Genomic DNA, 26,820 nt, shown 5'->3' on the forward strand with positions numbered 1-26,820 from the left:
GTGGCCTGACGGGTCCTTGGGTTGGGATGAAGCTGCATTGAGCAGTGGGCTACTTTTTATACTAGGGAGTTAAAATGCTCTTGTTACAATGTTACTTACATATCTACACATAGAAATCCAGATATGTAAACATTTCATGCTTATAATTCTTATACAATGACACACCTAAAATAATTTACAAATGGAAGAAAATAAAACAGCAGAACCATATGATTTGTACCAACAATACAAACCTACTATAACTGATGACTGTTTGCTTACGTAAGATTACAAACGAGACATTTTAAGGCCTAGATCCAGCACTTTATTTCATCGTTTCTATCTTTTGACTTCAATAATATGAATTCTATGGGGGTGCCTGGGTGGTTCAGTTGGTTAAACGTCCAACTCTCAGTTTCAGCTCAGGTCATGATCTCACAGTTTTGGGAGTTTGAGCCATGCCTTGGACTCTGCACTGACAGAACAGAAACTGCTTGGGATTCCCTCTCTCTCTCTCTCTCTCTGCCCTTCCCCTGCTCATGCTGTCTCTGTCTCTCTCAAAATAAGTAAATAAACTTAAAAAAAAAAACATGAATGCTATGAATGTTTTTCACCTAAAAAAAACAAGATTAACAATTCCAAAGTTTGGTTGGTTTGTCCTTTGTTACTGCAGAAAATCTGACTTCATACTTACTAAAATCTGCTGGTGTGCAATATTCAAATGCCAATACAAATAAAATGTCACAGTAATTCTATGAAACTGACTGGTTTATTTCTATAGATATGGAGCGAAGGGTGATGTGATGTAGTTGAAAGATGACTAGGGTAGGACTCAGCAAACCTGGTTTCTAGAACTGGTCTCCTACTAGCTTGTGGCCCTTTAACCTGAGTTAAACTCCCTCGCCTGTGAGTGTGTGACAATCAGATGAAATCTGGACATGTCACTGTAAGGCGTTCTACAGTGCAGTATTTTGTTGTTACTGGGGAAGTTCAGCTGAGGAGCCGCTTTGTGAGGAAAGATGAGTTCAATTTTAGACTTGTTGAATTTGAGGTGACAGCATGACATGAATCGAATGTTCCTTTCTAATTCAATCACATTGTAGTTTGCAGTCAGAAGCCCTTCCCAGTGGTTTGGCTTCGGTCTTCAGATTCTTGGCCTAATATTCCTTTGGCTTTCTCAGTAGACAGCTTTAACCACAGCAGGGAGAATGAGTCCTTAATAAGTGCTTCCCAAGCTAATCAAACAGAAAGGCTTGGTTTGCTCTTCTGCATTTGTCCATCAGCCGTGAGGTCTTGGCTACTACTTGGGGCCTTTCTTTTCCAAAACAAGCAAGAGACATATAAGCCCCATCTGAGACATCCTGTGCTGGAAACAAGCCCCCTCACCCCTACTTCTCCTAAATGGAACCTCGCGTGAAGCCCTCAACTTCCCACTCTACTTGAACAATTTGAGATGTCACTGCCTTCCTCCTCCGGCCTCCCCAACGTGCTCCATGGCTGGAAGCTGCTGGCTTGCACCTCTGGCGTGAACTACATTTGCCATCTCTCCGGGCCAGGCCACACTCAACCTTTCTTCGGCTTGGATTTCTCCTCGGAGGAGTGGCCTGACAACTGGACCACCCTAGGTCTCTTCTAGCTCTTCTCGCTTGGTACTCTTGGTACCCCACCTTGGTAGCTCCTTGCCTGGCATCCACAGTTACCAGGGCTAGATTTTTAAGGGTCTGTTATGAGCACTAATAAAGAAACATACTAAAGTCGTTTTCAAAGTTAAAAACAAACGAGGAGCCAAAATGCTTTCCTGGCATTTTAAATCACAACATTCCCTGTTGCTGGCTTAGTCACAGACCATATGACTATTTACTAAACTTTATCAGTAAAGTTTATTAATTTTTTACTATTGTTAGTAAAGTTTATTAAACTTATTGAAGTTTGTTAATTTATTTCGAGAGAGACAGAGACAGCATGAGCAGGGGAGGGGCAGCAAGAGAGGGAGAGAAAGAGAATGCCAAGCAGGCTCCATGCTGCCAGCGTAGAGCCTGATGCGGGGTGTGAACCTGTGAAGCCGTGAGTTCACGACCTGAGCCAAAACCAAGAGTCAGACACTTAACTGACGGAGCCCTTCGGGCACACCTAACCACTTGACTTTATAAGTCAAGTGTGCCAATGACTGGGTATGTGTGGAAATTCCTCAACTCTGAGACTCCCTCCATGAGCCTCAGTAGTTTCTTAGCTTTTAGGCCTCTCTCACAGCAGCTTACCCTTCACACTAGTACCACAGGTTTATTGCTTTTCTTTCAAAACGGACAACTTAATTTGTTTCATTTTTTTCGGATTCTAAAAGTAACATACATTTCTTATTTGCTTCAACCAGACAAGAGCAGATGTATAAAAGAGAAAGTGAAAATCAGCTCCCTTATCACACCTTACCTGGTATGTCCATATCAGACATGGGCACCAATGATATCCGATGTATTTTACCAGACATCTTGTTATGCACACACAGATACCTTTACTGTTAACGAAGTGGGATTGTGTGATACCTATCATTTCGTAAATGGTTTCTTTACTTTATTTGTGACTGTTTTCAACACATTAGCCAAATATAATTTTTAATAGCAACACAGTACTCTATGTATAGATGTACATAGTAGTTACATGGATGTAACTATAATATATCCTATTATCTACAGATGGACAGTTAAGATTTTTCCAACTTTATGGTCTTATTAATGAGGCTGCAAAGGACATCATTCTAGATATACTTTGTCACTTGTTCAACAATTTATCCAGGAAGAATTCTTAGAAGCTAGCATTTCAGAATTTAAGAGGATCCTGATTTATATACTGAGATAAAAACAAAATGTTAACATTTCTCATTTCCCACACACCAGATTTAAACATATTTGAAATGCTGCTGACTAGTAAAAATCATATCTAACTGCCCACTGGATTGTAATAAAAGGGTACCAATCCCTTTGTTCCTTCTGTGAAACCTCACCAGATGCCGGCACTGACCAGTCTAATGGTGTTCTGCACTCTGCAGAGACAACCACCGTTCCCAGATGTCTTGGGAATGTGGGACTCATGATTCCCCTGAATCATCTGAGAACGATTAAACTATGTTTACTGGAGATTTAACCATTTTGTTGAAATCCATTCTTCTTTAAAAAATTTTTTTTAATGTTTGTTTTTGAGAGAGAGAGAGAGAGAGAGAGAGAGAGAGAGAGGGAGAGAGAGAGAGACAGAGACAGAGACAGAGACACAGAATCCAAAGCAGGCTCCAGGCTCTGAGCTGTCAGCACACAGCCTGACACGGGGCTCGAACTCACAGACTGTGAGACCATGACCTGAACCAAAGTCGGATGCTTAACCAACTGAGCCACCCAGGCGACCCCGATCTATTCTTCTAAAATACTGGTAATTCGCAAATGATAGCTAAGGCACCTCTATTAAGTAAAAATTTCTGATTGGCCAGCATACATGATTTCCACGCTGGGTGGAAGCAGGTTTACTCTGGAGTACTATGCTTTGTTTCTTGCTAACTACCTTTGCTCATCTCTTGGAAAGCACCTCGTGAAAATATGATCGGCTCTGCTGCAGGAAGGCCAGTGCTGCTGGTAGCAAAATGGCTCATCAAATATTTGGAAAGGAGTGTGTGTGTGTGTGTGTGTGTGTGTGTGTGAATAAGTGTTAAAAAATCTCAGAAGTCCATAAAAATTACATGATGTTATTTGATTGTGTCAGTGGTATGAAAAAAGTAGAGAGGGCTGGCTTTTCTTTCATTCCCAGAACCACCAGCTTAAAGGCTCTGGTGTTAAAAGAAAAAACAGGATTCTGAAGTGGGAAAACTTTCTTGGAATGCTGTGGCTTTCGCACCAAAGACGTTTTAAGTTTTTACCGCTAGAGCTCAAGAGCCTCAGTATATCCAAGTAACAAGATAATCATGTTACATGCTGTGCCTTTTAGACAGAAAGTGCAAACAAAGAGAAGTACTGAAGAATGGCACATAAGGAAATCACTGAGAATCGGGGTCTACATTTGGACGGGCCAGGGTCTTAGTGTATACTAGATGAGAGAAAGAGGAAGTGGGGAATCTTCCATAGTAAGACACTGGGGCAAGGCACTAGTTTTCATCTTGCCCCTGGGCTCCCCTCACCCTCTCGTCCCCATAAAATATTTCTCAAGACTTGCACAACATTGACAAAATTCTTAGAATTGCACCTACAGTATAGGCTGTTTCATTTTGTTTTTACCCTGTGTTCCCCACAGTTTGAAGAGCATTACCCCATCTCCTTTCATTTTGTCTTTTCTTCCATTTTGCTACTTTCTGAGTTAAGACCACAGCACATCCTTAAAGTTTTCAAGTAAAAATGCTGGCAATGTATTTTATTAACAAAACAAGATCTCTTATCAGGAAATCATGTTCAAAAATAAAATAACAAAAAGCAGTAACCATTTTTTATGGAGGGGGAGGGAGTTGACTTTATTACATGTTTAGGATTAGAGACCTGGAGAGAATGAAAAAGAAGCATGGGTGAGTCTATAATGAGTACAAATTTACTTATTTTATGTTGATAGTCACAATACTACTCTGGTTAGCCACACAGTTAATCAAGTTTGGATGTGCAATCTTGCTATTCTATTTTTTTTTTTTTTTACATACATGGTATATATAATTATTTTGCAATTCAAAAAAATTTAATAATATATTTGACGATTTTCTAAATCAGTTCACCAAGATATAACTTATTCTCAGTCATCTACTACACAGGATCCCAGTTTATTTAACCATTTCTTATTGCCCTACATTTGGATTTTTCCTAGTTTTTCTCTATTGGATACAGCACTGTTGTACCCCTGTGTTTTTATAGGGCAGATACTGGGAAGTGGAATAGTATATGTTCATTTAAATGTAAGATTCTGGGGTGCCTGAGTGGCTCAGGTCTTGACCTACCAGTTCACGGGTTCGAGCCCTGCATCGGGCTCTGTGCTGACAGCTCAGAGCCTGGAGCTGCTTCAGATTCTGTGTCTCCCTCTCTCTCTGCTGCTTCCCTGCCTGCGCTCTGTTTCTCCCTCTCAAAAATAAATAAACGTTAAAAAAATTTTTTTTAAAATAAAAGATTCTGTGGGATCGGTCTTCACGGTAGTTCCAAGTTGCTCCTAGTGACAGTTCCCATGCTCTTTCCCCTCAAATGACCAAGTCAGATCAATATACATTAAGACAGTCCACTGCTAACTGATAGGGCCAGAGAAAATATTGAATCTTCTCTATCTTGTATAGCAGTGGTTTCTAACATTTTAAGAATGTGGATCCTTTTAAAATATCAAGAAACATTAAGATATTATGACAATTGCTCATATTTTTGTTATTTACTAATAAAATGCTGTATAAAGTGTCTATAAATTCAATACATAAAAGGTAATCTGTATCTTATAAACCACTGCATTTATATATATCTGAAGAATAGTCTTTCATACCTGAAGTAGCTATTTATCAAACAATAGACTACAGAAAATATTTGGTGTGGATATGAATCTTGGAATCTCTTTATCTCCCTTTCCTTCCTTCCTTCCTTCCTTCCTTCCTTCCTTCCTTCCTTCCTTCCATGTTTATTTATTCTTGAGAGAGCATAAGAGGAACAGAGGACCAGAGGATCCAAAGCGGGCTCTGCACTGACAGCAGCAAGCCCAATGTGGGTCTAGAACTCATGAACCACAAAATTGAGTTGAAGTCAGATGTTCAACTGACTGAGCCACCCAGGTGCCCCTGGGAATCTCTATCAATAACTTCACCACTAGAGAACCATTGGGGTACAGAAAGAGATTACAAGAGCACCAATGAGCAGACTTTGAATTGTCACCTTCAAACTTTTTTTTAATAAAAAATTTTTTTAATGTTTATTTATTTTTCAGAGGTCGGGGAGGGAGGGAGAAAGAAAGAGACACAAAATCTGAAGCAGATTCCAGGTTTCTAGCTGTTAGCACAGAACCTGACATGGGGCTTGAACCTATGAACTGTGAGATCATGACCTGAGCTGAAATCAGACGCTCAACCGAGTCACTAGGCGCCCCTAACCCTTTTTTGTTTTTCAACATTCCTCATGCTTGATAAGCACACATGTAGATACATACACAGACCCACAGGTAAAGTGAGAAAAACTAAAGAGAAAATAAAAGGCTCAAGGCACTAAGATGAGGCCTATTTATTTCAGACTTTTTTGCTTGTTTTTAATATGGAACGCTTCATGTTCCTTGTGCGAGGCCATGCTAGTCTTCTCTATATAATTGTAGTTTTAGTATATGTGCTGCAAAAGGGAGCACTATTTATTAAAGATTTAGAGAGGTTCCCATTCAGATCAGTTTCCAAGCCTCTGTGTTTTCCTTAACTGTCTGTGCCACATTCCTATATTTTAAAAAGAGAATGCTGCATCTCAAGTTCCAGCAGACTGAATAAATTCACCACCTTAAAGAAGGAATCCTACCAGTAGTTGGCTGTTTGCAAATTCACAATAACTTGTAGGCCAGTAGATAGTTGGCTGAACCCTCAGATCCGCTCTCCCCTCCCTGAATCCCACATGACTTTCACTTTCATATAAGGAGCTGTTCAACAGAAGGTGGCTTTGGTTGAGAGGGCGATTCTAGGTTGTAACTGAGACACTCAACCCCAACATGGTCCTATCCCCAGCTTTCTGTAGCTCTGCACTCCCCACATAGGCCAGACCCAGGAGAAGACCCCAAGGAAAAACAACTTCTTAGTCAATTACTTTTCTCTGGTTTCCCTCGTTCTTGGTTCTGCTAAGGTCATTGTCTTAACCTGGGTCTTAATATGGGATCCAACCTAAAGAGTTAAAACCTCACGTGGGTTGAAAATGTACTCATCAACTATTAGGAGACAAAATGACTCATACATACTTTCATTATTCTTTTTCATGTACCAAAAACCCTGGTGATTTTCTTTCAGAATATGAAATGCAAGCAGATTCTTTAAACGTATCCAGTCAGCTCTGTGAACTGCTCAAAAGCTCTTAGCAAAATCTCAGGCAATGCTGTGATCAGGAGGGAAAGACCATGCTACTGAAATGACTCATATTTGCCCTGCAGATTTACTGTATGTTTGAAAGTTAAGAGGTTTATAGCAACATTCCAGGCTCTTAAATATGATTTTGTTTGTATGTGGTGTCTGAAAAAATGTTGTGGTTTCACTTAATGCACATAAAGCCCAATTCTGAATGTTTTTCCCTTGAATTCCTTAAAGAAAGGCATTAAAAATGACAATGGAGAAGAAAAATCAAGAAAATAAAAATATTTTTTCAAGGCAGAATATGTTTAGAAATGGATTAATAGCTAATACTCAATTGGTCGGTTAGTAATTAATATATGATAGAATGAAATAAAGTTCCTTTGATTTAGAGTATATATATTTACAAATATTTTAATCTATCATTTATATATTATATATTTTAATTTATTATTTATTTTATGTATGTATATATTTATATTACATATATATGTATATATATTTCTTTTTTGGTAGGGAAAGAAGGTAAAAATAAGCTGAATTTCATTGTATAATTCATTGCTATATCAGTGGTATGCCTTTTGCTAGGGTGAGGGCATATATGGGAATAGTATATTACTCTGAAGGAATTTACCCAGGAAGAGAGGTATGCTCTATTCCATCTATTTCCCTTCTCCCACCCCATCTCTACCCGCCCTCCCCCCCAAGCTTTTGAGAATTACTAAAGTTTGCATACCAACCAGAAGTTTTGGATCCCAATAGTAAAATTGTGTGCCCACATCACTTAGTGTTTTTTCTTTCTTTTTTTTTTTTTTAATTAAAAAAAAATTTTTTTTTTCAACGTTCATTTATTTTTGGGACAGAGAGAGACAGAGCGTGAACGGGGGAGGGGCAGAGAGAGAGGGAGACACAGCATCGGAAACAGGCTCCAGGCTCCGAGCCATCAGCCCAGAGCCCGACGCGGGGCTCGAACTCACGGACCGCGAGATCGTGACCTGGCTGAAGTCGGACGCTTAACCGACTGCGCCACCCAGGCGCCCCAGTGTTTTTTCTTTTTAAGTTTATTTATTTATTTTGATAGAGAGCATGCACGTGCGAGCAGGGGAGGGGTAGAAAGAGAGGGAGAGAGAGAGTCCCAAGCAGGCTCAGCACTGACAGCACAGAGCCTGATGTGGGGCTCGATCTCAGGAACTGTGAGGTCATGACCTGAACCGAAACCAGGATCTGATGCTTAACCGACTGAGCCAACCAGGACCCCCCGCCTTTAGTGTTCTTATATATGTCCTCGATGCAAGCTATCACCACCTGCCTTCCATATGCTTTATACGACGGTGACATTCCATAATCACATGCATTTTATAACCACAGACCATGATGGGGAAACATGTGCTGCACAGGAGAAAAAAACCTCAGACAGTGAAAGAAAAACCTCTTCACTTGTCTGTGCACACTGCTGCAGCTAGCTGATTCTTAGCATCATTATGATTGCAATGTCCTATTGAATAAATACATCAGGTCTGACTGATCGTGTATGGTTAGAAGAGACCTGGGAGTGCTGATTCTGACTTGGGTTGTATGGCTAACTTAGGGCTTATGGGAACACAGTTCCCAGAATGGTCCTGCCCTATGGTCTGCAGACCCCTAAGTTTAGAGACTCATTTCTAAATCGATGCAGGTAGTCACAGGAATTTTTTAAAATATGGATTCTAATTGTTTGGAATCAATATTTTAAATTAAGCAGATGTTTAACATAACATATCTCGTACCTGTAAATGAGTGTCTACTATGTATAATACATGATTACTTTATTATTTTATTTTATTATTCTTTTTTTCATGTCTATTTATTTTTGAGAGAGAGTGAGAAAGACAGAGTGTGAGTGGGGGAGGAGCAGAGGGAGACAGGAAGCCACAGAATCCGAAGCAGGCTCCAGGCTCTGAGCTGTCAGCACAGAGCCCAACACAGGGCTCGAACTCGTGAACCATGAGATCGAACTCAGACGCTTAACCAAGTGAGCCACCCAGGCACCTCTATTTTTTTATTTGAGAGAGAAAGAGAGTGAGTTTGAAGTAAACTCCATGCTCAGTGCGGAGCCCGAGGTGAGGCTCGATCCTTCCACCCTGGGATCATGACCTGAGCTGAAATCAAAAGTCAGACACTCAGCTGACTGAGCCACCCAGGCACCCTTCTATCTATTTTTAAATACCTACAAATAACCTCTGACCCAAATTTTGGATTATTTTAATTATTCTCTTACTTTGCTTTGTAGTTTTACTCCCAAGGTATGCATCCCTAAGAAATTTATTTTTTAGTTTTGCCTTCTTACAACTTTACATAACCATCCTATATGCATTCTATGATTGGTTTCTTTCATAAAACTATGTGTTTCTGAGATTGATCTGGGCTTCTATGAATGGCTGTAGTTTATAATGATAGACGAGGCACAGCGTTTCCAAAATATATCTTGAGACTGGGGTTAATATCTAATTCTTCATGCAGTTGGTACCATTTTCTTTTTGAAAGTCCGTAAGTGGTTAGTGATATGCAGTAGAAATAAATGAATAGAATCTGGATTTACTTTCGTAGAGAATTGCTGTTTTTATTTTGAAAGGAAGAAAGCATCTGTCAAACCTATTTAGTACAGATTTTGGAGGAATAATTCCATGACAGCTTCCTGAGGTTAAACTAAAATCTCTTTATTTTGTCACAAACAGGACTGCATTTGCACCCTTCCCGCTGTCCCACTCTGTTAAAACAATAAGCTCGGTCAGATACAAACAGATAACTGTTTCCTTTATAAATGTTTAGAAAGTGTAGGTATGGAAAGTGGGTTGATGATGGAGAAGATCTGTTTTGCTCCTCACTTGGTTATTCAAGTTAAACCTTGGTCAAAATGAATGAAAAGGAGTAAAAGAAATGTTTAAGTGGTCAGTTAGAGAATTAAACTAACCAAACTTTCCTCTCTTTCAACTCTTATTCAAGTGGTATAAAACATGGCTAACAGAGATAAACCCACTTACTGTGTTTTCATAAATATCACCTTTTCTTCATCGTCAGCGTAGCATTCTTTGCCTAATAAGAAATCTTACATAATAAGAACCTTAAATAAATATGGTCATTAATAAATGCAGGCTTTTTAAAATGTTGCCAATCAAAAGTAAAAGCTGATTTGGGGCTGTTTCCTGACCGCTGTACCTATTAAAGAACAATCTTGCTTTAATGCGCACAGTAGATGTGGACAATCAAGCTTGCGCTTAATTTATTTTCAAGTACAACATGTTAAGCCGATTCAGACGGAGGGTGTCTATGACTGGGAACACTACATTTTGCCAGTTCTTTCTTTGGCATATAGGCCTGGACCCGGATGTACAGCTGGCGTTCTGAACCACTGCCTCAGAGCAGGCTGCAGGGAGACCCCCACGCTCCCACTGGCCAACTTGGAGTAACTGCATCTGACCACAGATACATATCCAAGCAGGTTCTCTTCATAGTCAAAGACTTAACATCCCAGGAGGAGAAACTCCCCTTTCCATCTGTGAATGTAAAACTAGGAACCCATTTTAGAGGAGTCTTAAATTTAGTGTGATCTAGAAGTTCAAGTCTCACCCCCAAATTCAAAATATTTGTGTGACGTGGTACATAGGTCCATCATTTCACGTGGTGGAGCTTCAAAAGTACGGTGCTGCTATCACACTGGTAAACATTTGACAAAAGGAATAAAGTTACTGGAAAAACAAAAACAAGATGTCCTTAAGTGGAGATTATGAACCTGTGACTAATTAAAGGGAATCCCTGTCAGGGGAAAGCGGCATTGCAGACCTGCCGACGGAAATGGGACATGGCGTGTGGATACTGCTAACTGGAGTCACATGTCCTGTGTCAGCTGAGAGGACTCTCAGCATCCTCGCTAGACAGGCAGTGCTTACTGCAGGAAAATTTATGGGTAATGGATTTTCATAACAGGCCTTTTATGATCCTCTCCTCCCCCAAAAGTACCCTCTGGAGCTTTTCTGCTTCCACACTCATTTTTCTTAATTGGAAAAAGATTTACTGTTCATTTCCTCTTTCCCGGCACTCTCTGTTGGATCCATTTCTTTCCGTTCCGGTGGCACAGCCTCCCATCTCCTCCACCACCACCCCCTGCCCCCCCAGCCCCCCGCCGCTTTTGTCCAGAGAAAGCTCCACTATACTGATAAATATGACACCGGAGCATTGTTTCTAGCACCTCTGCTGAAATATGTGACCGTCACTTTAACAAGAAAGCATATTTTGGGGGTGATTACTTCCTCCCTGACTCCAGAGGTATTGCACAAAGTCACCTAACATCCAGCTGGCTCATAGCTCCCCTCCAAGTGCTAGAACTGCAAAGTTTTGTTTACAAGTGGTAGCAAATAGAAAGACAAACCTTGAGTGGAGACAGGAAATGGAAAATGACGGGCCAAATCCTGGATGTTTGGCCCTTTGGAAAGAACATTTATACTTGCAGGGGGACTTGGGAGCCAACCATTGCTAATGGGTCCAACCTCCCTACTGTTGGGAAAAGAAGTCAAGGAGTTTGCCCTACACTTGGGGGATCATCTTCCTAAGTCAACAGAAACCTTACCTAACACCGGGCCTGCTCACTGCAGAGGGAAAAAAGCAAACACCTATTTGTTTTGACTTGGTTAAAAGCCAGCCTGAACAAACCAAACCAAATAAAAACCTTCCAAACTTAAAGACTCCCTTTGAGTTCACAGAAGACCCCTATACAAATGAGAATATTTTAACAGAGGAATATTAAATAACGAAACACCTATATTTGTGTGTGTTAACTGAATCAGAATCACAAACAGCTTAAGAATAGGACAGCCAAGGGCTCTAAGAGAGGGAGACGTGGGCACTGGAGGCATTCTCTTACAACACTTAAATTACTCACAGGGATCTGTCGCATACCAGCAGAATTCTATCCCAACAATAGATTATCAACCAACAAGGCTTATGCTGTCTTCTGACTAGTTCCTTAAAACTGTTCCCTGGTTCAGGAAGCACTGCTTCAGTAGGGGAGATAACTGACTTTACTCTACACATATCAGATTTTCTCACAAGAAATTACAAAGTTATAGCACTGGCATTGGCTTATAGGTTTCAAATCTCGTGTACATCCCTCTCCCCAAAGTGGTGATCCATGTGGAACCTAAACTTTGAGGGGAGGCCAGTTAAATTCAGGGGGGTACATCAGGGTAGGGAAGTCTGGGAAGCAAAAGGGGCTGCATGAGGGGCCAAGATTCTGAGGATGACATGGTGGGGCTGTGCCAGATACGAAGGTAGAGTCTTAACTGGGGGTAGTGGGAAACTGCAACCTGACACTGGGGTGGCCAGAATTGGCATGTCCATTCAACAGCGAATTTACTGACCACCTACTCTGGTCAAGCCACTGACAGTAGAAACCAAGGTGAATTAAACTCCTGCAAGGAGTTTCTAATCTGGTAGGGAAATGTAACAGCAGAAAAATGGGGTAAATATCAGAGGACACTTACTGGTACAATGATCTCAAGTTTAGAGGAAGAAGAAGATACCTCCAGCTGAGGGATCAGAGAAGGCTTCACAGGGCAAGTGGTATCTTTTAGGACTGGGGGATGGGGGCAATGGAAGAGGCCCTTTCCACAGGCACACAGAGCTCAAATGGCAAGGTTGCAGAGTCAGGAAATATGGACATGGAAAAGCAAACAATTCAGTCTGGCCGGGGCTGGGAGTGCATGAAGGGCATTAGTGAAGCTCCAATTGTGCTTGGCATACACAGGCCAGCTCCTAATAACTGAAAGAGTAAACCAAACATTTTACAAAGCTTAAGGAGAGAGGCTCCCTCCATGGCAGTGACCCTAGGCAGCACACAGGGAGGATTTCCTAGCTTTAGTCTCCACTCCAGGTATTTCATTCACTCTGCAGCTTTCCCAAGAAATAAAGGGCCAGCAACCCAATATCAAGGGCTCCATAAATCTTAGCTGCAGGAGGAGACTACTTTGTTCAGCAAATCTGACAATCATTTACAACAGTAGCACTATAAAGGATCCTTCAAGAGCGATAAGCTATGAACTTTCAAGTTTTTAGAATGGCATTTTTGTCCTTTCTTATTTTGGCCACCTTCTCCACTGTCTTGTACTCACTTTGTCCACAGAGTTAAGTCAGATTTTCACCTATTCTGTTTGTAAATCAGATCCTAGGTAAAATCCACTACTGTGGCAAGGTGGTGAGATATTAGGACCACAGCATAAGTAAGCAAACTAGAAGGGATTTTGGAGGTTATTTTCAATCCAAGATCCACATTATATATGTGGAAACCTAGGGTGTAAGAGGTGAACTGATTCATGGAAGTAATTACAAAATCAAGATGAGATGCAGGTCTTTTAGTTCCCATCACTGTTTTCTTTCTAACCAAAGACACTGTATGAGCTTTCTGTAGATTAACAAATAGCTTCAGTCATCTAAGCCAGGGCCTGACAAACTATGGCCCAAGGACCTATCAGTCCACATTCTGTTTTTGTAAATAGGGTTTTATTGGAATGTAGCCATGCCCATACTGTCTATGGCTGCTTTCACACGTCAATTCCAGAGTTGAGTAATTATGACAGAGGGCTTATTTGCCACAAATTTGAAAACATACTATCTAGCCCTTCACAAAAAAAGTTTACTGATTCCAGATCTAAGCCAACAGTCTCAAAAATCTTTATCGTGTACTCCTATCAGTTAAAAAATTAAGCATATACACACACACACACATTCATTTATTTATAGTGCTTTCCTAAGTGTTTATAGATTTATATAACACAAACAGAAATTTTAAAAGGGTAGAACAAAACAAAAAAACCCCAATAAGTAATGTTTAATTTTTTAATGTTCATAAAATCCTTTTTGAAAACTCTTGGTTTAACAAATTGTGATCAGTAATTTGAAGGTCTGGCTTTTAGTTCAATTTATTTTGATACTTGGTCTTAAATGACAGTCAAAATTTCATTTTTAAAAAATTTTTTTTTTCAACGTTTATTTATTTTTGGGACAGAGAGAGACAGAGCATGAACGGGGGAGGGGCAGAGAGAGAGGGAGACAGAATCGGAAACAGGCTCCAGGCTCTGAGCCATCAGCCCAGAGCCTGACGCGGGGCTCGAACTCACGGACCACGAGATCGTGACCTGGCTGAGGTCGGATGCTTAACCGACTGCGCCACCCAGGCGCCCCAAAATTTCATTTTTTAAAGAGCCCTTAAAAGATACATAGATTTGGGGGACCTGGGTGGCTCAGTCAGTTAAGCGTCCAACTTTGGCTCAGATCATGATCTCTTGGTTTGTGAGTTTGAGCCCTGCGTCAGGCTCTGTGCTGACAGTTCAGAGCCTGGAGCCTGGTTTAGATTCTGTGTCTCCCTCTCTCTCTCTCTGCCCCTCCCCCGCTCATGCTCTGTCTCTGTCTCTCTCTCTCTCTCAAAAACAAATAAACGTTAAAAAAAAAGATATGTAGATTCACATGGAAAGAACATATCATTGGCTTGGCATTTTGAAGCATGATATGAATATATTCAACCTCCCCCACCAACCGTGCAGTTTTGTTTTGTTTTGTTTTTATGAAATTTGCCTAGAAAATTTATGTCTGTCCTGATGTCAACCAGTTGTTCATTCAGAGTAATCCCAAGGTGTTTTTAGTTTTACCTTTTTTTTTTAATTTTTTATTTAAAAAAAATTTTTTTTTTCAACGTTTTTTTTTTTTTTTTTTATTTTTATTTTTGGGACAGAGAGAAACAGAGCATGAACGGGGGAGGGGCAGAGAGAGAGGGAGATACAGCATCGGAAACAGGCTCCAAGCTCCGAGCCATCAGCCCAGAGCCTGACGCGGGGCTCGAACTCACAGACCACGAGATCGTGACCTGGCTGAAGTCGGACGCTTAACCGACTGCGCCACCCAGGCGCCCCTAGTTTTACCTTTTTAACAAACAGCTTCAAATCTAATTTTTCAAATTTTCTTCAAATTATTTAAAAAATTCTTCAAATTTTAAAATAGATTAGAAAGTGTTTCCAAGGTGAGGTGCGAAGCTCTGATACTCCTGATAGGTTACATGTTCACATCTTTTCAACAACGAAATCACAAAACAATGGGGTCATATTCCAAAAGACCTCTCCCCTACATGAGTTTCTTCTGAAAAGCAATTACATCTCCCTCTCTGTTGAAAATTCACCTTCACTGAAAGGAACACGTGATGTGTGTGGCTGAGGAAGCCAGCACGCATACACGCTCGCAGCATTAGTGACAGCTCCAGCACGTTCTTGTGGTCTCCTTGGGCTCGCAGGATTAGTATTACCTTCAATCTGCAGCTTCTGCAGAAATTCGTTTTTTCTTTTTTTAAGTAAATTTTGTGCCCAGTGTGGGACTCTAACTCACAACCTGGAGGTCAAGAGTCACATGCTCTACTGACTGAGCCAGGTGCCTCTGCAGAAATTCTTCTCAGTTCAGAAATCCAAGTCCATCTTGTGAAGGTAGTTTAAACGAGGTAAGCTAGATCATCTGTAAATCCACTTCCCCAGTTATAAGTAAACTGGAAGGAGTCATAGTATGTGAAAAGGCAGGGGGTGTCCTCCCCTCTGGGGGTGGAACTCTTGCTCTTCCCTCAGGACCAGTCATATGTGGTTGGAAAGATGGACCGAGTGAAGGTGCCAGTGCCTGAAAGCATTATTATTATTAGTCAAGCTTCATTTCCTGTTCTTTTAACTTCATTTTATACTCTCTTGCTTTCTTTCCTTTGATCAAGCTTCTACTTACAATGCTTTTGTGTCCTCTCCACCTTTACCCAGAGTAATCTTCTCTACCTTTCAAGGCCAGCTCAAATGCTACACTTTTCTGAGATATCTTACTAGGCACGATGGATGTCAACTGGAAGGAACTCTTGCCTTCCTGTGAAATCTCTGTTGCCATTTCAGATATTGGTCATATATTGCCTTGTTGTCATTTGTGTATCATTTTATCTCTCATGTCATGCTTGTTGAAAGCAAGGATTAGGTTCTATACACATTTTTAGCCCTCCTCCCCAATGTGCCTTGCATAAAGCATTTTTTTTTTTTTTTTTTTTTTTTTTTAGTAATTGAATTCAAGAAAGGCATATGGTATAAGACACTGAGTAGTGTAAATTGTGAAGGCTAATTCACAATGATGAAAGCTAATTCAGTTCCTTGAATGTGAGGTGAACTGCCTGAGTTCACATGGATTTATCTGAGTCAGACATGGAAAGGACAACTAGGCCAACCCGGTGTCATTTATAAAAGTTCTAGAGTCAAAAACAGAACAACAATGGTGCCCAAAAGGACAGGTCAATGAAATGTGACTCAGCTTCATGAACAGGGAAAGACCAACAATTCTATACCAGGCTCATGAGTACTTACTGAAAAAATGATGTTTAAAGTTATTAAAGCTTTATTAGTGGGAGAAGGCTACCCCAAACTGTGTTTCAAAGGTGCACGTGTTTTTTCAACAAAAGCACAAACAATGGGGCCATTCTCCACAAGCATATTCATAAGCTTTGTGGGTTGCTAAGAAGGCAGATGCTCCATACTGGCTTGTGAAAACCTGGCTATGCCTGCTGCCATGCTGCATGGGCCGTGGGGCTTGTTCTCTGGCCATGAGTTCTAGAAGCTGAAGCCTGATTGTTCAACAAGGGAAGAAATAATCTTTCAGGTTTAAGCTTCAATACTAGGAAGTGATGGAACAGAGCCATATGAAACCAACCTACGAGTGATAGTGGCAGCCTCAAGGCCATGCTTGGAGACAGAAAAGGGTTAGCAAAAAAAATAGAAAGTAGAACACCAACCTTTCACATTTCTCTTATTCCTTTCTACCAGAAGTTGTAAGCAACCACTAGTCAAAGCCTTCTCACCAACGTCTGCCTGAGGAGGTATCTAGAGAATTTTGCTCATTGGTCCAAAATGCAAACGTTTTAATGCATTTATTATAAATCTGTTTCTCATTCGTATGCTACTTTCTCTGTAGGTGGCATTATGTTGCAACTACATATGGAAAATCCCCTTAAGATAGAGCTGAAAAATGTGTTTTCCTAGTTAAGAAGAACCAAATGGTTATGGACACGAAAGATACTTGACTTTTGAACCTAGTCAATAATCAGGGGCTAAAGTCAAATTGAGTCAACTGGCGTTTTCCAGTCTGACTGGGGACCCTGGCCCGCTTCAAGAGCTTGTGCGCGAGTGTGTGTGCACAGGCACACTACCATCAGCCAGTCTCTATTCTTGTCAGATGACAGGCCTTGGCTTGGCTCATGTTCTGGATTTTCCTCCTGCTCTAGGGTATGCGTTTCCCCCCATAGCTCCTCTTGTATCATCTTCCCTTGTAAATTGCTCATATCTCTCTATATTCTCTCTCCTCTCACTACCAAGCCTAGTGTTGGTTTTGGTCTTTTGTAATGTCTGTGGAAAGCAAAAATAATTCAGTACAAGTAGGTGAACAAAGCAAGTCTGATTTAGCTATTCCTTTAGAAATATTTCCAAGTGCTCTAGTCAACACTGATTCTATAATTCATCGGCTAAATTGTTGAGACAGCCAAAAAAAAAAAAAAGCTGATCCCGCTGTATCAGGGACTGTCTTGTCACTTTTACAATTCAATATCAGAGTTAGGCTTTTTAAATTAGTTTGATAAAATATCCAAAAGGCCAGTTCAGTTCGGTTATTAAATGTCTCAGAATGCTATGTTGATTTTTTAAAATTAATTAATTTTTGAGAGAGAGAGAGAGAGCGAGCCTGCACGTGAGCAGAGGAGGGGCAGTGGGAGAGGGAGTGAGAATTTTAAGTAGGTTCCATGCCCAGCATGGAGCCTGACTCAGGGCTCGTCTCGTGACTGTGAGATCATGACCTGAGACAAAACTGAGTCAGATGCTCAACTGACTGAGCCACCCAGGTGCCCCTTGATTATGTTTGATTCAGACATTAGTAGCCATGACCTTAAAATGACATTGTATCACAGGCTTGTGCTCTCTAGAGTTCTATTTTGAAACGAATTCTCTGCCTACCACTTATTTTGTAGTTTCTTTTGTGTCCTCCATTGGCTTTCCTCCTCAGCTTTGTTCTTTTCTTACTCACCATACTTGTCCAGGGTAATCTCATCGATGCTCATAACTTGTTAGTCAATTTTAAGGTGATGATTTTCTAATGTATATTCCTTGCTCAGGCTGCTCTCCTGAATTTCTAAATCACTGTTCTTCCTTGGTAATGAAATTTCCAGTAAAAAAAAAAAAAATTGAGAGCAAGGAGTTATTCTGGAAATTACATTATTCGTGACTCTTCCAAAATTGAAAACTTCTCCCCATGCTGATACTGCACTCCCAGATTCTATTTTTGAAGACATATGGTTTAAAAAAATTTTTTTTTAATTCCTCAGTCATATCATCCTATCCTGGCTACAGATAGCCATTACGCAACTTCAGGGTGTACAACTGACTTAGTATTAAAAGAAAAGTCAAGTAAAGTAGCATTTATTAACTAAATTAAATACCAAGGGGCGGGTAACTTCCATAAACACAGAGAAAACATTACAAATAGGACCTCATTATTTATGACATTGAAAAGGATACACTGGTTTTCGACTACTCGGCAGAGAATTTCACGTCTTACATGCATGAGAAATAAAGTATAAACAACACCCATGTGTCTCGAAGTTGATTTTGGTTGAAGGCACAATCCCCTACTGTTAGGCTTCAAGCAACTGAACTGAACCTACCAATCCGAGAAGAAACCTGTCTAACTGGTTTCATTTATATATTGTATTTTCTTTAAAGGTTTCAAAACCTCAGCAAGAAGAGCCCGGCCCTGCCATCTGGGGGCTGTGTGACACAACAGAGGATGCATTCAGAGTAGTGCTTCTCAATCTTGGCTGCACATTAGAATCACCTGGGGAGGCTTTTATTTTTTTTTTTTATTTTTTTTTTCAACGTTTATTTTTATTTATTTTTGGGACAGAGAGAGACAGAGCATGAACGGGGGAGGGGCAGAGAGAGAGGGAGACACAGAATCGGAAACAGGCTCCAGGCTCTGAGCCATCAGCCCAGAGCCCGACGCGGGGCTCGAACTCACGGAGCGCGAGATCGTGACCTGGCTGAAGTCGGACGCTTAACCGACTGCGCCACCCAGGCGCCCCATGGGGAGGCTTTTAAAAATCCCTCTGCCCAGGCTGTGCCCTAGACCAATTAAATCAGACCTACTGTGGGTATGATCTAGGCATTAAAGCTCTCCAAGGATTCCAGTCTACAACCAGGTTGAGAAACACGGATTCATAATGAGTGACTTAGGAACAATTTGGGTCAGTTGCAGTTATAAGGCAGTGTAGAATCATTCAGCAAATAAGAGTGGAGAGAGAAGCCACGGACAAGCACTTCAAGATCAGAGAGGAAGCAGATGGGGACACTCGTCCTTATGATCCTAGCTAGACGCCAGGCTCTTTTTGTTTCTTTTATTTGTTTGAAATTGAGGTATGTCAATATTTATAAGCAGAGACTAGGTGTTACGTAACTTAATATCGTGCAGAAAATTTTTTAACTTTATTAAACATGGGTTAAATACCCTGAGTGGTATATTCTTTCCTCTTTCCATTGACCAAATTTGACTGAGTCTGGGGGCGCCTGGGTGGCTCAGTCGGTTAAGCGTCTGACTTTGGCTCAGGTCATGAACTTGCGGTTCGTGAGTTTGAGCCCTGCATCGGGCTCTATGCTGACAGCTCAGAGCCTGAGCTCTGCTTCAGATTCTGTGTCTCCCTCTCTCTCTGTCCCTCCCCCACTTGTGCTCTCTCTCTCTCTGTCTGAAAAATAAATAAAAGATTTAAAAAATTAAAAAAAAAAATTGATCAAGTTTTATGCCATCTTCATTGGCTGGTGGGCAAGCCCTTAGAAGAGCAGGCCTGGCAGTTGGGAGCATTTCACCTCCTCCCCTGATGAAAACATGACAGAACCCCAAATTCCTATTCCTTCTCTATCACGGACGTCCTGTGTCAGGATGATGTTCTTAAAACTTGGCGAAGGATCCGTGAGGAAACAATTCTTACAGCCTGTTACGGAATTCGAACTGAACAAAAAAAGAGAGAGAGAGAGAGAGAGAGAGAAAAAAAAAAAACTCGGTCGGGAACCAGCCAAACCAACGAGGTACCTGCCAAACCACACCTTATCCTCCTCAATCAGCAAAAATATCCTCCGCCGCCCGACTCCTCTTTACCTCAGCAACGGGAGCATGTTCATTCCCTTATTAGGACACTGGCAGTGGCGAGCGGGCCGCTCATGTCTGAGGCCCAGGAGCGGCTTCTACAACATGTGCAGTTCATCAAAAAACGAGAAAGAGGATAAGAGGCACCGAGGGAGGGGACTGGAAAAATTAAATCCTCGCTGTATGGGAGGAGAGTCTATCTTGGTAGGCCACAATTATGGTTTTGGATTAAAAAAAAAAAAATTTTTTTTTTAAAGGCCAAACCAAAAATCACAATCCTAATATTTATTTTTTTTAACGCTTTTTTTTTTTTTTTTTTTTTTTTGGAAGGGTGGTTTTGAAACTCAGAAGTGCAGTCAAGGAAATTTTAAGCTGAATGCTTCCAGGGAGTTGAATATGTATGATCAGTGAGTACCTGGTCTTAACCTTCGAGAAGGGCTGTCCCAGTTCTAGAGCATAAATCTGATTCTAGAAGTGTCATTTGCCTTTTTTTTTTTTTTTTTTTTTTTTTTTTACTGGGAGCAAAATAAAACCCTATTCCTCCTGTCTTTCTGCTTGTCTCCTGTCTCATGGGGTGTCCTCATCCTGGCTTACCACCCTTTTCCTTTTCTTACAACGCACCACCATTCAAACCAGGCTCTTTCTATGATATCGGTGCAACTGGGAATGGCTTCCGGTCAAAATGAGACATTGCCGGGTTATAATCTGTGTCAGCAGGGCTGGCCTGTTAATCCATCCTGTTTAGTGGCTAAGCTGTTTTCAGAGCCAACTCACGAACTCAGATCCATCCAAGCAATAATGGATTACAATTCTAACTTTTTATAATTTACAAAACGCTTCCACCATGTACATATACTAATGGGATCTTTAGAATACTGGTGAGATAGACACTGTTATCGTTCCCACCTCACAGTTGAGGAAACAGGCTCGGTGGAACCAAGTGACTTGTATTTGGAGCTAGGACATCACTATAATTTGGGGCTTTTCAGACTGCTGCTTTTAAAAAAAAATTTTTTTTTAATGTTTATTTATTTTTGGGAGAGAGACAGAGCACAAGCGGGGGAGGGGCAGAGGCAGGGAAGGAGGCACAGAATCTGAAACAGACTCCGGCTCTGAGCTGTCAGCACGGAGCCCGACGTGGGAGTCGAACTTGGGAACAGTGAGATCGTGACCTGAGCCAAAGTCGGACGCTCAACCGACTGAGCCACCCAGGCACCACAAGACTGCTGAGTTTTTCTGTCTCAAAGATGTCACAGTATTATCGTGTTCTGCTCAGATGAGTTGCTCTGAAGTTTGCCAGAGAGAATTGAAGTCCTCAAGTTCCCCCAGGGACTTCTACACAAAAGGTGTTCAGGCCTCTGGGAGATTGTAGGAGGCCCCAGGAATCATGTCACCCATCCCTGGGGCTGGGCTGCCACTAACAACTAACTCTGGTAAATATGATCCTTGTTAAAGTTATAGGTAATATCTCTAAGGCTAAAAAGCCAAACACAACGGCCTTTGTCTATTAAAAAAAAAACAAAAACAAAAACGTAACACTGGTGATTAAAAAAAAAAAAAAAAAAAGAGGGGGATATACTAGACCAGCCAACCTTGACTTTGAATGAGTGAAGCAAACAAATTGTTTAAGAAGACAAGGAAGCTTATTTAATGGTGATAATTCCCATCTGTGCCGGACTTACTAGATGTGTGTGTGTGTGAGGCAAAGGACAAGATACATCTCATCTAATCCTTACAAGAACGTTGAGTAGACATGGTTACTCCCATCTTGCAGTCTAGATGAGCAAAGCCGACACAGAGAAGTCAAATCACTTGTCCAAGATGAACACACATAGGATTTTAGCTACCTTCTGGCTGAGCCCCAAATTTGGGCTCTTTGCACCACTATACCACACCACATCCGCTTCTCTCCAGGTCTCAGTTCTTGACAAGATAGGATTTAGAAGTTAAGATTTTGGAGAAGTTCAAAGTCACTAGAAGAGTGTATTAGCTTTTAATTGGCATAAGAAAGTCATGTGATATTAATCACCACGAGATGAGAGGAGTTGCTAGTTTTATGGAAGACTAGATCTCCCACTGGGGGAAGAGGCACACTCACTGCCTCTTTGTGGGACTCAAAGTGGTATTTAGTCTCCTGTGCTGTTATATTTAAGATCAAGAGTCATGGACGATCTACGACCCTCTGCCGACCACTCCTCTCACCCTCTCCAACCCTGCTCTGCCAGGAGGAGAAGGTTGCTCATCAAGCAGAATCTGATGTCATATTACAAATGCTGCCAGATTCTCCCACGCAGACCAGAGGTTGGAGCTGTGAGAGCACAGGCAGCAAGTAACATCCGTTAAGTGTTAAGCTGGAGAGAGCGAGGGAACCACCAGAAGCCACTCAGCCTGGAGCCAGGAGCCAGGGGCCAGTCATTACACACACCCAGGCAGGAAGGAGGTGGCTGGGCCAGTGAATCAACCTCTCTGGCCTCATTTTCATCTGTAAAATGGACGTAGTGGTACTTAATTTGTAGTACTGTTGAAGGATTAAATGAACTACTATTTCTAAAGTGCTTAGAGCAGTGTTTGGCACATAGTAAGTACTACGTGAGTGTTAACCATTTTTATTAACTTATTATTATCACTGTCCTCCTCATCATATGGGAAATAGGTTCTGCGCCTATATGTTTTCCAAAGTAGACTGCTGTTTCCAAGCACAAATGGGAGAATTGAGCAGAAAGGCTTTTCTATCTCAAGAGCCTGAAACTCTTTTTCATCGCAAATATTAACACTAGAGAAAGCTCAGAAATGCAGAACAACTGCAGGGGAAGGTTCTTATCTTCCGTTGGTATTCCCTTATTCCTTTTCTGTTGACCACCTTTTCTCTGGCTTTCCATTTTCAGGAGAGGAGGCTGGAGGGGGAGGATTGTGGTGAAAAATGTCCAATAAATGGAATGCCTTTTATCTCTCATTTTCTCCGTCACTCTCATAATCCATGTCACTTCTCATTAAAATGTAGATGGAAATTTATCATCAGACAGCTTTATCTTCCCATGCCAGAAAACGCACGTGTCCTACTGGAAGAAAATAATCCCCTTCTCTATTCATCTTTGGGGCTGGCTTAACACCCAACCTTAGTGAAGAATGGATGGTTCAGAGCTCTATGTGTGGAGGCTGGCTCTGACTTTCACTGGAATGGCTTTAGACCGACAGCCTGTCAGCAGAGGACCCAGATGTCCCGATTGCCCCAATATCCTCTGGCCAGCTGGCATTTTAACTGTACTGGGAAATTATTCCACATATCGCTGATGAATTAAACTAAGGAATATTGTGTTAAACTATTTAAAATCTTCCAGTCCTTGTGGATTGAACTGTGTTGTTTAAAAATGATACGTTGACGACTTAACTCCCCCCTACCTCACGAAGTGATCTCATGTAGAAATGGGGGCTTTAAGAGGTAATTGAGTTATGATGAGGTCATTAGGGTGGCCCTCACCCAATATGATGGGTGTCCTTATAAAAGGGGGAAATTTGGACACAGAAAAGGATATTCATGGAGGGTATAAACTATGTGCAGAAAGAGAGAATGTCATGTGAAGGCAGAGATTAGATTGATGAATCTACACCCTAAGAACTGCCAAAGATCGCCAGCGAACCACCAGGAGAGAGGCCTGGCATACAAACTCCATTGCAGCCCTCAGAAGGAAACCCTGTCTGTTATGTTTAGCCACCCAGTAGGTAGTACTTTGTTACAGCAGCCGTAAGAAACTAATACAGTATTCAGTTTAAGGCCTGAATGTTCTAATTTGTTAACAATTTTCCCCCTACCATTTCTAGCATTTTCTACTGTTTATTTAGGTCAGTGGTTCATTACATGTGACCAGCAGTCCATCCATCTGATTTCTTAAAATGCCTTTTATTGTAACTTACAAATCTAACCTCTCGTATGTTCAATTTTCACTTTTGGTGTGTTCCTTTTGCTCTTCTCATACCTGGGGATCTTGGTTAGGGATTTACCTGCAGCTCTGAGGTAGGATCATGAAACTCTGGCCTTCCTGGGCTCCCAGGGGCAGCTGGATGGCTGAGCCTCCACTCCCTGGATAGAGGGAATGTTTTACAGGATTCTCTCCCAAGCCCCTACATCTTCAGATCCAGGAGAGGCAGACTCATAATACTTCCCTGGCCCCAAACTAATGTTGAAGTAAGGTCAGAAAATTAAAAATGTATACAGGGGAGGGAGAGAAAGTGGAAAATAAATCTTTCCCATGACACTAACTCCTTATGGGCCTGGAACACATGGTTCAATCTATGACTTCAAGGCTATTTCCCTTGGGGTGAAACCTAGAGGTTGTACATCTTCCTGGCTGCCCTTCACCCAATGAGTTTAAAATGAGGGCTCCCCACTAGGCTTCAGTCTGAGGTGCTTTGGCCCCTTTGTGAGCAGGAAGTGTTCACTACTCAGCTAACTAATACCAGAATAGGTATTATCAGGCCTCTCTAGGATGCACATAATTTGCCCAACTTTTAGAGACCACAGCAAACTTTAAAATGCAGAAGTAATGGTCAGGTTTGTTACATTCACTTTTGGGAAGTCTGTATACTCATACTATATGTTGAATTGTGTCCCCTCCAAAAGTATGTTGAAGTCCTAACCCCCAGTACACCCTCAGGCTATGATCTTACTTGGAAACAATACTTTTACAGTCATATCAAGTTAAGGTGAGATCATTAGGGTGAGCCCTAATCTAATATGTCTGGCATTCTTTTATTTTTCGTTATGTATTTATTAAAGAATTTTTTAAATGTTTATTTATTTTTGAAAGAGAGACAGAGCGTGAGCAGGGCAGGGGCAGAAAGAGAGGGAGACACAGAATCTGCAGCAGGTTCCAAACTCTGAGATGTCAGCACAGAACCCGACCCCATGAGCTGCGAGATCATGACCTGAGCCGAAGTCGGACGCTCGACCAACTGAGCCACCCAGGCGCCCCTGTCTGGCATTCTTATAAAAAGGGAGGAATTTGGACACAGAGACAGACACAGAGGGAAGACGATGTGAAGAGAAATAGGGAGAATGTCATGTGCAGTAATGGAAGCATCGGTTCTATGCTGCTACCAAACAGGGAACATCTGGGGCTACCAGAATCTGGAAGAGGCAAGGATTCTTTTCATACAGGATTCAGAGGCCCTGCAGACACCTGAACCTCAGACTTCTAGCCTCTAGAACTGTGAGACAATTAGTTTCTGTAGTGCTAAGCCACCCAGTTTGTGGCACTTTGTTATGGCAGCCTTAGGAAGCTAATACAACTCATCACATGCTTTTGTGATTACCCAGAAGCTACCTCAGATTCATCGCTGTGGCACCCACTCATGCCAATAATTATCACTGTCAACCACCCTCCCTGCCCACCTCCCCACAACTTTTTGAGCACTTACTAAGTGCCAGGCACCATGCTAACCATTTCACATGTGGTTTCCTCTTATACATGAAGAAGCTGAAAAACTCAGCAAGGTTAAGTAATTTGCTCAAGGGCACACAGTTAATAAGACGATGCAACGAGAAGCTGAATCCAAGTTTTCTGGATTGTGAAGTCAATGTTCCTCATTCATACTCTCCTCACTTGTGAAGATCACTCAAGGGCTGGTGTCTTCCAAATCCCTGGCAAACAAATCCTCTCTTCTTACTACATCCTCCTTTATGACGTGTCTGGTTTAGGCCAAGTAGGAGAAGCAGTAATTCTATATTTTGCCCCCAAAGTCCACTTTCAGCAAGTTTCCTTTAACTTCAGAGTTATCCAAAGTACAGCAGTATGGGTTACCATTTTTAAGTAGTTAGTAAATGGAACAACTCAAAACTGAGACGAAGCATTCCTCTGATTTTTCTGGGTTAGATGGATGCTTCATGGATGGATGTGACATGTCAATCACAAACCAAGTTCGGCTGCCTTTTGCCCTAGCAGTAGTTGCTTTCTGTTGGCATAAGATAGCAAGCTACCCCTCCTCTGGGGTTTTTAGGAAAGGGGGTGCTCAGAGGGAAGGGAAAGATAGGAAATGTGATACAGATTAAGCACCCGCTGTGGTTTACATGTTTGCATAGCTAGTTCCACTCTTCATTAAACCTGCAGGGCAGATTTTCTCTTCTCTTCTCTTCTCTTCTCTTCTCTTCTCTTCTCTTCTCTTCTCTTCTCTTCTCTTCTCTTCTCCCTTTCTACTTTTTTTTTTTTTTTTACAGGTGAATAAATTCAGACCTAGTGAAACTAAGTGACCTTCTCAAGGTCACACATTTCATAACAAGTAAGGTCTAAACACAGATGTGGGGGGCGCCAGGGGGGCTCAGTCGGTTAAGCATCTGATTTCGGCTCAGGTCATGATCTCACGGTTCATGGGTTCGAGCCCCATGTAGGGCTCTGTGCTGAAAGCTCAGAGCCTGGAGCCTGCTTCAGACTGTGTGTCTTCCTCTCTCTCTGCCCCACACTCGCCCCCCCTCCCCACCCCCGCTTGTTCTCTCCCTCAAAAATAAATAAACATTAAAAAAATTTTAAACACAGATGTGGGAGTCAGGATATCTGGCTCTAATTTCTCATCTGTCAAGAATGTGCCCATTTTGTGCTTGTGAAAGCTGGGTCTGGCCA

At 41.6% G+C, this 26,820-nt stretch overlaps 1 protein-coding gene and 1 pseudogene across 9 annotated transcripts in view; both read right to left on the reverse strand.

The window, feature by feature from the left end:
* Window positions 1-26,820, reverse strand: part of CALD1 (caldesmon 1) — a 190,335-nt gene that overhangs the window by 41,663 nt on the left and 121,852 nt on the right. The gene's annotated exons all lie outside the window — the stretch shown is intronic.
* On the reverse strand, window positions 6,207-6,300 carry LOC112867089 (U6 spliceosomal RNA; annotated as a pseudogene).

Source organism: Puma concolor, chromosome A2, assembly GCF_028749965.1.
Source record: "Puma concolor isolate L17-30 chromosome A2, mPumCon1.1.hap2, whole genome shotgun sequence".
NCBI classification, from domain to species: Eukaryota; Metazoa; Chordata; class Mammalia; order Carnivora; family Felidae; genus Puma; species Puma concolor.